This window comes from Petaurus breviceps, unplaced genomic scaffold (assembly GCF_028583685.1).
Source record: "Petaurus breviceps papuanus isolate PSGF00001 unplaced genomic scaffold, PetGlider_PUasm1.0 90919, whole genome shotgun sequence".
Classification (NCBI taxonomy): domain Eukaryota; kingdom Metazoa; phylum Chordata; class Mammalia; order Diprotodontia; family Petauridae; genus Petaurus; species Petaurus breviceps.
This window is the reverse complement of record NW_027187378.1, coordinates 26,607,185-26,621,184: the sequence shown is the minus strand read 5'-3', so window position 1 is coordinate 26,621,184 and position 14,000 is coordinate 26,607,185. Positions and strand designations below refer to the sequence as shown.

The window sequence follows — 14,000 nt, the reverse complement described above, 5'->3', positions numbered from 1 at the left end:
TGTCCCCAAACATCTTAGATTGATCCTCAAACAAAACACTTCATCTCTTGACTCCAGGCATTTTTATTGTCTCCCATGCCTAGAATGCTCTCCCTCCTACTTTCAATTCTAGCTAAAATGCTTTTACAAGAAATGTTTCTTATTCCCCTTTATTCTAGTGCCCTCCCTCTGTTGATTATTTCCAACTTACCCTGAATAGAACTTTTTTGTACACACTTGTTTCAATATTTTCTCCCTCAGTAGATTGTGAGCTCCTTGAGAAAAGGGACTATCGTTTGCTTTTTTCTGTATCCAAGGCTCTTAACACACAGTTGTGTGTGGTTTGTCCTTTGCTCTCAAAGAGGACCATGACATCAGAGAGATTACATGACTTACAACTGAATTTGAGTGAGGGAGGGCTGTGCAAAGTTACCAAGTCTCAAGTTCTCCAAAGCCATCTTGGTCCAGTGGCCAGATATCAATCAGGACGACTGGAGATGGCCCAGGATGCAGTAAGAGACCTTGGTCTTTTTAAGCTAAGGTCTTTTCTAGTTCTCCTCTCCTCTTCTTTCCTCTTACCAAAGAAATGTAAATTTTGATGGCAGAAATCTATCTAGTTAACTTTGGGTTTACTGGCTAGATTTCTTTTTCAAAGACCAAGCCTTAAACCCAATTCACTTTGGATGCAATTAATTAATTAGTTAATTGATTGATTGATTAGCCCTGCCCAAGCACCTCTTAATGGTTATTTTGGGGCTCCCCCAGCTCAGAGTAAAAGTAAATAGTAACTGTTTCTCTTCTGACCAGCAACCCTGAAAGTCTTTCCCTCCCAGTTTTTTTTTTTAATTGAAGGGGCCATCCTTTGACTCACTTGTTAACCCTGAGTAGGCACTTAGTGACTCCCCTCCAATTTCTGCACTCATATTCAGGCACTTCAGAGTATATACATTTATGACTCCTTACACACCCTAGACTTGCCATTCACCAGCTTCTTCAAGTCATCCACTTTTACTCCAGGCCATAAACCCACAGAGATAGTCACTTTGCTCACATCATTGCAAGTGACCCTGAAATTTTTCTCTCCTATTATTTTCATGGCCTTCTAACTCTTCCTCTACACAATTCATAGGTTTTCTATCCCCTCTTCAGGGCTGCCTCTTACCCTCCAAAATAATAGTTCTAAGACCTAGGCCTTGCCACATCTTCCTCCTGCTCAGCAGCCTTTAGTGGCTCTCTACTAGACAAAAGGGACATAAGGGCCTCTACTTTACTACTTCAGGCTTCTTTCATATAACTAGCCATTGCATGCCGGATCATTGCATGATCCAGCTAAGCATGATAACTTCGGGTGACATTATATCTCCCACTTTTATTTATGTGCACAAGCCATTCCCAATGCCTCAACTGTATGCCTCCCTTTCCTCCACCTCTAAGAATCCATAACTGCTTTCAGGACTAAGCTCAGATGTAAACACTACTGGGAAAGTTTCCCTGTTCATTCACTCTCCAAGATAAAATGTTATTTACTTATTTGTATACTTGGCCTATCTCCACAACAGAACATAAATTCCTCTAATACTTACCCCAGTGCTTTATAAATTGTAGGTGTTTAAAAAAAGGTGTGGGAGAGGTGTTGAACAAAATTAATATCCAACACCAATCTTCTTTCCCCCACAAGGACATTAAGCATTATATCTACTTAAGAAATCAGTGAAGTAGAATATGAATTACAAATGTTCCGAGAGTGAACTATGGAAATGAAAAGTAGACTAAAATTCATTGCACCCATTACTATAGATGCTATTAGTTCAGACCCAATCAGTGATACTCCAGAAAGAAGGCTAATATAGAATTTCTTGACGATAAAGTTTTTTGTTTTCCTTTATTAAAATTTTAATAAAATTAACCTTTCTCTCCTCTCCCTTTCCCTGCTTCGCTCTTTGAACAAACATATTAACAAAGTACACCTAATTTTCTCATTGGTCAACTGACTGGGTTTAACTGGATGACCTCTTACTTCTACTACTAACAGACTATGATTCTGATTTTATTAAGACATTACAAACCAAGAAGCATTAAAGCAAGGTATTAATCACAGACTTTTCTCCTAATGTGTTAGTCACCAAATATCTCAGAATGAAATCCTTTCCTTTCTAAAAAGAATTATCATCATCATCTCAATAAGTGAAACTGAATGAATGTTTAATATGAATAAAGGTAGTAAGGCATAATGAAAAGAATGTTGGATATGCTACATGTAATCAATGATAAAAAGAAAGGACCAATATACACCAAAATATTTATAGTGTAGCAGCAATGCAGAACATGGCCCAAGTGAATATGGAACCAATGAGTCAACAAACATCTATAAAGTGTTTACTAGGTGCCAAGCATTGAACAAAGCTGAGAATACAAATATGAACAAAATAAAAACTTTTTCTAGCCTCAAGAAGCTTAAATTCAAATGGAGCATGTCAACACATAACTGGGAGATGAAAAGCTGATGGGGAAATACAGTAGAGATAGTGAAAAAGTACAAGGACTCAGGAGCCTCACCAAAAGAAAATTGAGTATGATTGTACTAGGCATTTCCTCAAAACAGAGGTTCTGAATTTACCAATCAAAAAAAGGGAGGGTCTTAGGGGCTATGGCATATTCATGGGTTAGAAAGCTTCTGGGAATCTAGAACTGTTGCTTCACTTCTCACGGTAAGACTGTTAGTACTTTGGTTTGAAGGATAACACAGCAGTCATAGTGTTACTCTTCAAACAGAACAGAAAATCAATTAGCCCACTATCAGCCAATCACTGGGCCAGTCACTACAGAATCAAGGACAAAAGTATATATAGCAATCCCTATGTATAAGCAATTTATATTCTAATGGGAGAGATAAAACCGTGTTTCCCCGATAATAAGACACTATCTTATTAAATTTTTTGGACAGAAAAACACCAGAGGGCTTATTTTCAGGGGAGGGCTTATTTTAATGAACATTGACAGCAATTTTAATAAACAGGTAAATGTGAACAAAAAAATGTACCTTTATTCAATAATGAATTCAATAAAGAACAGGATGACGCGCTCACTGCTGCAGCTCGGAGCGCGGCGTGCGTTTCACCCAGGGGGGGGAGGGACGGTGCATACAGAGGGTACCGTAATGTAGCGTGTAGTACAGGGGATCACCTTCACTACAGTAGCAATCTCAATAGGGCTTATTTTCAGGGGAGGGCTTATTTTAGAGTAATCTTACACAGTAAGGGGAGGGCTTATTTTCGGGATAGGTCTTATTATCGGGGAAACACGGTAAGTACACATATATAGCATAACATAAAGTAACTAAATATAAATAAATATACACAAAGAAGTTAAATAAAAGTTAGTTTGGAAGGGATGGCACTAGCAGTTGAAAAATATCAGGAATGGTTTCATGTAGAAGACATTAACCTGAATTACATCTTAAAAAAAAAATTACCTCTTAAAAGGTAAAGAGGAACTCTATGATGTACAGATAAGGAAGGAGTACATTCTAGACATGTTGGAAACAGAGAAGACCAGTTTGGCTGTACTTAGGAAGAGTGAAAACATTAAATAAAGTCCAATGAATCTAGAAAAATACAAAAGGGGACAGGTTGTATAGTACTTTAAAAGCTAAAATAGGCAGAGCCAAGATGGAGGAATGGAAGCAGGAACTTTTCTAAGCTCCTCCATGAATTCCGTCACTAAACTTTGAAAAGTGAATCTTAACAGATTTTAGAGTGACAGAACCCACTGGGAGATGGAGCATGGCATATTCCCAGCCCAGGAAAGTGCCCATGTAGGTCTGGGCAAGGGAAGCATGGAGCACGTGGGGCTGTACCAGCACGGACCTGAGAGCAGACTACAGTGGAGTGAGGAGACCCAGCCAGTGGCCTCATCCACCCCAAGGGCGATTCACAGCTGTCTCACCTCAGGAAAGAGGATCAATTGCAGCTGGGTAAGAGAAAGCACAGGGCCTGCAGCAGCCACAGCAGCTTTTCCTGGGGCTATCAACCCACAGAGTGGACTTTTAAAAATCATCTACCTGAACTTCCAGGAGCAAAGATGGCAAAGTAAATCCTACTGCTCAGTTTCCCCCTCCCTGACCCAGAAAACCCAGAGATAAATGTCCCACCCAGAGTAAAATCCTGAAATAGTGGAAACAGCCTCAGGCTTGTGAATCTCTGAGGAAGGGTGTAAAGGAGGCAGTACAGAGTCTGAAATGAAGTGCTGGAGGTATCCCAACAAGCCCCACTTCAGCTGACCAGCAGGAAATCCCAAAGCCCAGGAGAGTGGAGCCAGAAAGCTCTAACAACACAAGCTCAGCTGTGCCTTAGCACCACCAGGGGAATCTGCAAGACACCAGCCCTGCTGGCCACCAGATGCTGAGCCTGCCGAAGGGCACAGAGGCTAAAAAAGTGGCCAGACCACCCTTCCCCCACAGGTTACTCTGTGAGCCTCAGGGTAATTCAGAAGAAACACTGAGAGTCCTGGCCTTAGCCTCAGTCTAGACACACCAAGGTTACAGCACACAAAGTCAACAACCAGGCCCTTAGCTCCCAACCTGAGAAGGAAATAGGCAATCACAAGTAAGAAGAAAGCTGAGAAATCAAAAGAAAGAAAAACAATCTAATCTTACTATAACAAGCAAGAATAACCAAATACAGAGGAAAACATGGACTCTATACTCACACCTGAGAACACAGAAGGAAATATGAACTGGTCTCAAGCTGAAAAAGCATTCTTGGAGGAGCTCAAGAAAGATTTTAAAAGCCAAATTAGAGAGGTAGAAGATAAACTGAAATCTACAGTGACCAAAGGTAAAAGAATGGAATAGAATATATTATGCTTCAGCTAAAGTAAAAAAAAGCAGGGGTAGCAATTCTTATCTCAGATAAAGCAAAAGCAAAAATAGATCTAATTAAAAGAGATAAGGAAGGAAACTATATCCTGCTAAAAAGCACCATGAAGAATGAAGCAATAAGGGTCGGCTAAGTAGTGCAGTGAATAAAGCATCAGCCCTGTAGTTAGGAGGACCTGAGTCCAAAGCCAGCCTCAGACACTTAGCACAAAAAAAAAAGCTAGCCGTGTGACCTTGGGCAAGTCACTTAACACCAACTGCCCTCAAAAAAGAATGAAGCAATATCATTACTTATCATATGTGCACCAAGTGGTATAGCATCCAAATTCCTGGAGAAGAAGTTAAGGGAATCAGAGGAAGAAATAGATAGCAAACTATACTAGTGGGGGAACTCAATCTCCCCCTCTCTGAACTTGATAAATCTAACTTCAAAATAAATAAGAAATAAATTGATGAGGCAAGCAGAATTTTAGAGAGGCTAGATATGATAGATCTCTGGAGAAAACTGAATGGGGATAAAAAGGAATATACCTTCTTCTCAGCAGTACATGGCACATACACAAAAATCAACTATGTACTAGGGCCTAAAAATTTCACAATTCAGTGCAGAAAGGCAGAAATATTAAATGCATCATTCTCAGATCATGATGCAATAAAAATCATATGCAAAAAAGGGCCATGGAAAGACAGACTAAAAACTAATTGGAAACTAAATAATTTAATCCTAAAGAATGAGTGGGTCAAACAAGAAATTATAGAAACAATCAGTAACTTCATTCAAGAGAGTGACAATAATGAGACCACATACCAAAACTCGTGGGATGCAGCAAAGGCAGTGTTTAGGGAAGTTTTATATCCCTGAATGCATACATGAATAAATTAGAGAAAATGGAGGTCAATCAATTGGGCATGCAATTGAAAAAGGTGGAAAAAGAACAAGTTGAAAATCCCCAAATTAGAAATAATGAAAACCAAAGGATTAATAAAATTGAAATTAAGAAAACTACTGAATTAATAAATAAAACTAAGAGCTAGTTTTATGAAAAAAGAAACAATAAAATTGATAGACTTTAAGTCAATATGATAAAAAAAGAAGAAAACCAAATAAAGAGTATCAAAAATGAAAAGGGTGAATCTACCTCCAATGAAGAAGAAATTAAAACAATAATTAGGAAACTATTTTGCCCAATTGTACGTACATAAATTTGATAATCTTCATGAAATGGATGAATATTTACGAAAATATAAGTTTCCCAGATTAAAGAGGAAGTAAATTACTTAAATAACCCCATCTCAGAAAAAGAAATCAAACAAATCATCAGTGAACTCCCTAGGAAAAAATCTGCAGGGCTGGATGGATTTACTAGTGAATTCTATCAAACATTTAAAGAACAACTAATTCTAATACTCTACAAACTATTTGGGAAAACTGGTGAAGAAGGAGTCCTACCAAATGACACAAATATGGTACTGATAGCTAAATCAGGAAAAGACAAAATGGAGAAAGAAAATTATAGACCAAGTTCCCTCATGAATGTAGATGCAAAAATTTTAAATAAAATATTAGCAAAAAGACTACAGCAACTTATCACAAGAATAATGCACTTTGATCAGGTAGGAATTATTTCAGGAATGCCAGGATGGTTCAATATTAGGAAAACCATCAGTGTAATTGATCATATCAACAATAAAACTAGCAGAAACCATATGATTATTTCAACAGATGCAGAAAAGGCTTTTGACAAAATGTAATATCCATTCCTATTAAAAACACTAGAAAGCATAGGAATAAATGGAATCTTCCTTAAAATAATAGGTAGCATCTATTTAAAGTCATCAATAAGTATTATATGTAATGGGGATAAGCTGCAAGCATTTCCAATAAGATCAGGAGTGAAACAAGGATGTCCACTATTACCCCTCTTCTTCAATCTGGTACTAGAAATGTGAGCAGTAGTAATTGGAGAAGAAAAAGAAATTGAAGGAATAAATTAGGCAAAGAAGAGACTAAGCTATCACTCTTTGCAGATGATATGATGATATACTTAGAGAATCCTAGAGAATCGAGTAAAAAAGCACTTGAGACAATAAATAAATTTGGCAAAGTTGCAGGATATTAAAATAAACCCACATAAATCCTCAGCTTTCCTATATATTTCTAATAAAATCCAACAGCAAGAGATAGAAAGAGAAATCCCATTTAAAGTTACTGTAGACATTATAAAATATTTGGGAACCTACCTGCCAAAACAAATCCAGGACATATATGAACACAACAAAAAAACACATTTCACACAAATAAAGTCAGATCTGACTAATTGGAAAAACATTAATTGCTCATGGCTGGGTTGAGCTAATATAATAAAAATGACAATTTTGCTAAATTAATTTACATATTTAGTGCCATACAAATCAATCTGCCAAAAAATTACTTTATAGAAAAATAAATAGAAAAAATAGTAACAAAATTCATTTGGAAGAACAAAAGGTCCAGAATATCAAGGGAATTAATGAAAAGAAATGCTAGAGAAGGTGGCCTAGCCATACCTGATTTTAATCTGCATTATAAAGCAGCAGGGTTCAAAACTACTTGGTACTGGCTGAGGAATAGAGATCAATGGAACAGATTGGGTACATGAGACTCAGCAGTCAACCTCTATAGTAATCTACTGTTTGATAAACCCAAAGACCCCAGTTCTGGGGATAAAGACTCACTATTTGACAAAAACTGCTGGGAAAACAGCAATATAGGATGGCAGATATTGGGCATAGACCATTATGTAACACCGTATACCAAAATCAAGTCTAAATGGGTGTACAATCTAGGTAAAAAGGCTGATACTGTAAGCAATCTGGGAAAGCAAGGAATAGTTTAACTGTCAGATTTATGGAGAAGGGAAGACTTTATGACCAAACAAGAGTTAGAGAGTATTATAAAATTCAAAATGCATAATTTTGATTACATTAAATTGAAAAGTTTCTATACAAACAAAGCCAATGTAACCAAGATTAAGAGGGAAGTGGAAAATTGGGAAAGAATTTTTACAGCTAGTGTCTCTGATAAAGGACTTGTTTCTAAAATATGCAGAGAACTGAGTCAAATCTATAAGAATACAAGTCATTCCCCAATTGAAAAATGATCAAAGGATATGAACAGGTAGTTTTTAGAAGAAGAAATTAAAGATATCTATAAGCATATGAAAAAATGTTCTAAATCACTATTGATCAGAAACATGCAAAACAAAACAACTCTGAGGTACCACATCTCACCAGTCAGATTGGCTAAGATGACAAATAGGAAAATGCTAAATGATGGAGAGAATGTAGAAAAATTGGAACACTTATGCATTGTTGGTGGAGTCATGAACTGATTCAACCATTCTGGAGAGCAATCTGGAACTCTGCCCAAAGGGCTGTAAATAAGTGCATACCCTTTGACCCAGCAATACCACTTCTAGGGTTGTATTCCAAAGAGATCACATAAGTAGGAAGAGGATCCATATGTACAAAAATATTTATGGCAGCTCTCTTTGTGGTGGCAAAGAACTGGAAATCAAGGGGATGCCCATCAGTTGGGGAATGGCTAAACAAGTTATGGTGTATGATATGAATGTAATGGAATACTATTAGTATACCTTAAATACATAATGGAATACTATAAGAAATGAGGAGCAGATAGATGGACTTCATATTTACCTGGAGATGCTTATACAAACTGATGCTGAGTGAGAAGAGCAGAACCAGAAGCAATTTGTACAAAATTACAGACACAACGTATCTGTGATGACCAGCTTTGATAGACTGGACTCTTCTCAGCAATTCAAGGTTGTAAGACAACTACAAAAAAGTCTTGATGGAAAGAGATGTCTACATTCAGAAAAAGAGCTAGAAAGAACAGAGTTTGAATGCAGACTGAAGCAAAATACTTGCTCGCTTTCTTTTTCTTGTTTGGTTTTGTTTCCTCTTTCCCACTGTTCATTCCATCAGTTACAATCCTTCTTTATAACCTGACTAATGTGTAATGTGAAAGTATTTGCAGATCCTATATTTGACTACACGCCGACATGGGGGGGGCGGGGGAAATCTGAAACTCGGATTGTGGAACTGAATCTTGTAAAGTAAAAGTAAACAAACACCTTAATCAAGACAAAAATATTTTTTAAATGAGAACTTAATTAAAAAAAGCTAAATAAGGGAGTTTGTATTTTTTTTTCTAGTAGCAGAAGAAGTCACTGGAGACAAGGACACATGGGCCCAGTGTATACCAAACTCAATGGTTTAGCTCCTCCAAGTATGCTCTCTTGTCATCTGTTTTACAGGGTAAAGGAACATTAGAAGCAAGGTGGATAAGGTGGATAATGTCCAGTGTGAAGATGAATTCCAGCAGACCAGGGAAGTGCATAGCCAAATGGCTAAGATCCCCAGCGGTATAAGAGTAATTAGGTTAAACTATCCCCCAAAGGCCCAATAGGTGCTACTTTTATTACACAATATTTCTACTTAGAATGTTATCTAACAATATTTTTTAAAGTGCAGTTATCATAATGTAATACAGCCAATTATTTGGAAGGATCTAATTTTATCCAATCATGATTTATACTGTTTTGTTTTTAAGAATATAAAATCTACAAGAGGAAAATTTACATCTTATATATGTATACTGTTTAGCGCACACATACTGCTAATATCCCTTCCTGTCTGCATGATCAGCAGAAGCTATGAGGAAAGTATTTAAGTTTACTCGTATATTCTCCATGTGCTTCAACACCTACCATTCAGCTGAATGACCATTTTACCAATGAAAACAGATTCTAAGAGCTAAATGGCTAACCATATAGGACTTATATAAATATAACTTAAATCAGTGGTAAATTAAGAAAGATATATATATCTCCTGATTTGGATCTACTAATTTATTCACTGCATGATACTTAGAATCCTTCCAAACAGACTTTATCTGAACCAGATATCTGAAGCAGATAAAGATTTTTTAAAATTAAGTCTGCCATATGAAATTTGAATGCCAGATGTTGCTGACTCATATCACTAGCAGTTCTAAATTACTATCTGAAAAGAGAAATAACTCTGTTAAGTCAGTGTTAAGGTAATAAATTAGATATAAGACAGGAAATGTTGAAGTCCAAAGCTCTCACATTAATATGTACATATTGCATATGACTATATACATTAAGACAGGCTAAAGTGTCTAATAATGAATAATGCTATGTACAAATTGTTCAGGGTGAAGTTAGAAACCTTTTATATTTGCATTTCCTGACTTCTAGCATTTAAATTTCATTTTTAATGGAAGCTACCATTTTAGTTAACATCCTTGCTACTTCAAGAAACACTAAATTTAAAAGAAAAAAAAAGCAATACTGAAATTCTACTAAATATGCTATCTATCCATCTTTTGAGTAAAAGCATCAGCATTAAAACCACAGCTACATAATCACTAATCTCTCTATGAAGAAGTATCAGGTACTGACTCATGTTGCCTTGAGACACTTAAATTCTTAACAGCTTATATCACCTCAGTTATAAAACAAACTTCCAAAAAGAAATCAGTCTTGAACCCCAGTATAACATTCTAGAGACGCTTAATGATAGTAGCAACAAAAAAATGCATTAAAAAATTTGCAGTTCTTGTGCCAATGACCAGAGATATTCACTGAAAAAAGGAGGAAAGACATTGTTGCAAACAAAATAAGTAAACAATGCAGCCCTGGGCTACATAAAATAGGTTTCAGTTAGGTAGGCAGGATGGGTGCATGAGAATTTTATACAAAGCAGAAAAGAAGATAATGATGTACACATCAAAGGACAGATGGCAGAAGAATGCCTTTAACCTGTAAAACAGGAAACCAGGTAGTCAAACACCACAACTATAGCAGATATTTCAAGTTGTAAATTTACAGACAGAATCAGAGATGACCAGTTAGCAATGGGGCTACAGTTGGTATTTCACCTTGATATTTAGATTTTAGCTAGTTAGCTGGGCTTGGTTTGACTCCAGAGAACATCATGCCCCATCCAGAATAAACTAATAAACTGAAATCTCATTATCATACTGATTGGCTTAGTTTTTGATACTCAACACTTTCCAAATACCCTCTGTAGTCTCCTTCCCCTGATTGGAGGGTTGATGGGTGTACTACTAACCTTCTCCCAAAGCATTCCAAAGGGCTGAGATCTGAACTCTCCAAATAAATGTCCATCTTCCATCAGCATCTCTGCTGGGTTTTAACTCCATTCCACAGAAATTCATACATCCCAAAACTTGGAAACTGGTTAGTTAGAGGATGAAGAATCAAAGATGACTGATGTCATAAAACAGAAAGACTGGGCAGATGGTACTTCCCTCCACAGAAGCATAAATATTAAGAGGAGGGGCTGGTTTACAGGAATATGATTGCTATAGTATTAAGTTTGAAATACCAGTGAGATATCCAAGTGGAGATGTCCAGCACATAGTTGATGACATGAGAGTAGAGTTCAGGAGAGAGATTCAGGGTAGATAGAGAGATTTGATAGTCATCTGCATAAAGATAAAAATTGAACACATGAGCTGATGGCAGTGCAGAAAGAGATGGGGATAGAAGACAGAGCTTTGAGAGACACCTAACACATGGGTGGGAGATAAATGATGATCAGGAAAGGAAAACGAGGAAGAGTAGTTAACAGGCAGACGAAGACGAGTCAACAGAGAGCAGTGTGGCTGATGTCACAGAATAAAAAGCCAAGTATAAGATGAGGAATAACAGCTTCCTAAGGAATCTGGTTTTGTGTGTGTGTGTGTGTGTGTGTGTGTGTGTGTGTGTGTGTTAGAGCACCCTGCTTTTTAGCTTCCTTTTCTGCTTTGTATTCCCTCCTTAAACTGTAAGCTCCCTGAAGGCAGATCTTTCTTTTTCTCATTTATATACCCAATGTTTAGTACAGTGCCTTGCAGTTGTTTTTTCACTCACGTTCACCTCTTTGCAACCCCATTTAGGGTTTTCTTATCAAAGACACTGAAGAGGTTTGCCACTTCCTTCTCCATTTCATTCTACAGATGAGGAAACTGAGGAAAAAAGGGTTCAGTAAGTTGCCTAGGAAGAAAGTAGAACCATAAAAAATGGCATACATGTTAATATCAGCTGTTTTAAAGTAATGTCTGACTCTTCAGGACTTCATTTGTTGTTTTCTTGGCAAAGATATTAGAGTAGTTTGCCATTCCTTTCTCCAGATCATTTTACAGAGGAGGAACTGAAGCAAATGGTTTAAGTTATTTGGCCAGAGTCACAGAGGTAGTAAGTATCTGAGGCCAGATTTGAAATCACAAAGATGAGTCTTCCTGATTCTACACCCAATATTCTATCCACTGCACCAACTAGCTGTCCCTGTGTTTAATAAATTGAACTGAATTCCAGGACCTTTTTATCTGAATCAAACAATAAAAGAACATTTATTAAGCACCTACTATATCCCAGGCACTATGCTAAACTAGTGAGGGTACAAGATGCAAAAAATAGCCCTTGCCCTCAAGAAGCTTACAGTCTAATGGAGAAACTATGCAAATACACACAAGCAAGCTATATACAAAACAAACAGAAAATAATTAACTGAGGGAAGGCATTGAAATTAAGGTGTTATGGAAAAGCTGTCTGTAGAAGGTGGAATTTTAGTTGGCTGAACAAGTTGTAGTATATAATTGCAATGGAATACTATTGAGCTATAACAAATGATGAGCACAACAGTTTCAGAAAAACCTGAGAAGATTTATATGAACTTATGCAAAGTTAAGTGAGCAGAACCAGGAAAATATTGTATACAGTAACAGCAATAATGTAATGATGACCAAATGTGAAAGACTTAGCTATTCTCATTAATTTAATCATCCAAGACAGTTCCAGAGGACTTATGATAAAAAAAGCTATCCATCTCCAGCAAGAGATCTGACGAACTGAGTATAGACTGAAGCATATTTTTTTCACTTTCATTATATTTCTTGCTTTTTTTAAACAACATATCTAATATGGAAATGTTTTACATGACTTCACATGTATAATTGATATATTGTCTTCCCAATGGATAGGGGAGGAGCTGGAAGGAAAGAGAGAATCTGGAACTCAAAAAGCTTTTTAAATGAATGTTAAAAATAAATATTTTTTAAAAGGAAAATATAAGTGAAAAATGGGGATGATGAAGGTAATTATCTTTTGGAGAAGAGATGGAATGGGATCACTTGAATAAGAATTGCCATACTTGTTAAGGAATAAGGTCATTTTATCATATAACAAAGGAGAAGAAAATAGCAGAAGGTATATGAGTAAATGAAGAAGAGAAGAGTGAATTCATGGCAAATGGCCTCATTTTTTTTCCTGTAAAATAGGAAGCAAGGTCTCAGTTGAATGAGTAGGGGGAGTGGGAGCTAAAGGAGGTTTGAGAAGGGATGAACAGGTTTGGAAGAGCCATTATGGATAGTGGGGGAGCAAACTGATAAGTGAGATATAGTAGGATTGCCTAGCAGTGGTGACAGCTTAGTTAGGTACTGTAATATCAACTTGTACTAGACTCACAACAGTTGTGTGATTATCTCCACCTTCATTCAGCAGCACATGTGTAGAAGACTAAAGGCAGGAGTGATGCCAGGCTGAGGCTTGGCTAACTGTAACTGATGATACAGATAGAAGGCTAGGGAATCAAGAAAGGAGGGTATAGAATGGAATTGTTCAACACAGAATCAAGACAGGAATCAAGAAAAGTGGCTAGTGAAGGAGAGATGGCCTGTGAGAGAACTGAGGGGTCAAGGGATTAGAAGTCACAGTGCAGATGAAGAGTAAGGTTATAGAAAGGAAGACAGAGAGAAAGTTGAAAAGTCAACAGATTACAGTCAGGTAAGGGGATTTCAAAATTATTGAACATAGGAGGTGCTTTTGTGGGAATTACAATAAATAAAAACAACTTACTGAGAATTTCTTGGAATCCCTTAGCTCCCTATACAAGTTTCTGTTCAGCTATCACCTTCTCTAATGAGGCCCTTCCTTATGGGGGGTAAAGCCATGAATTCCAAAAGCTCAGTTAAAGGAGGGAGTTTAATTCAGAACATCTCATTTCTCACTAGCTGCACTACTTTGGACTTGTCTGCCTTTTCTATTATATCCCT

General features: G+C 36.9%; 1 protein-coding gene across 7 annotated transcripts in view; it reads right to left on the bottom strand.

Annotated features, from left to right (window-relative positions):
* Positions 1–14,000, bottom strand: part of HMBOX1 (homeobox containing 1) — a 288,374-nt gene that overhangs the window by 187,633 nt on the left and 86,741 nt on the right. The window lies entirely within an intron of this gene.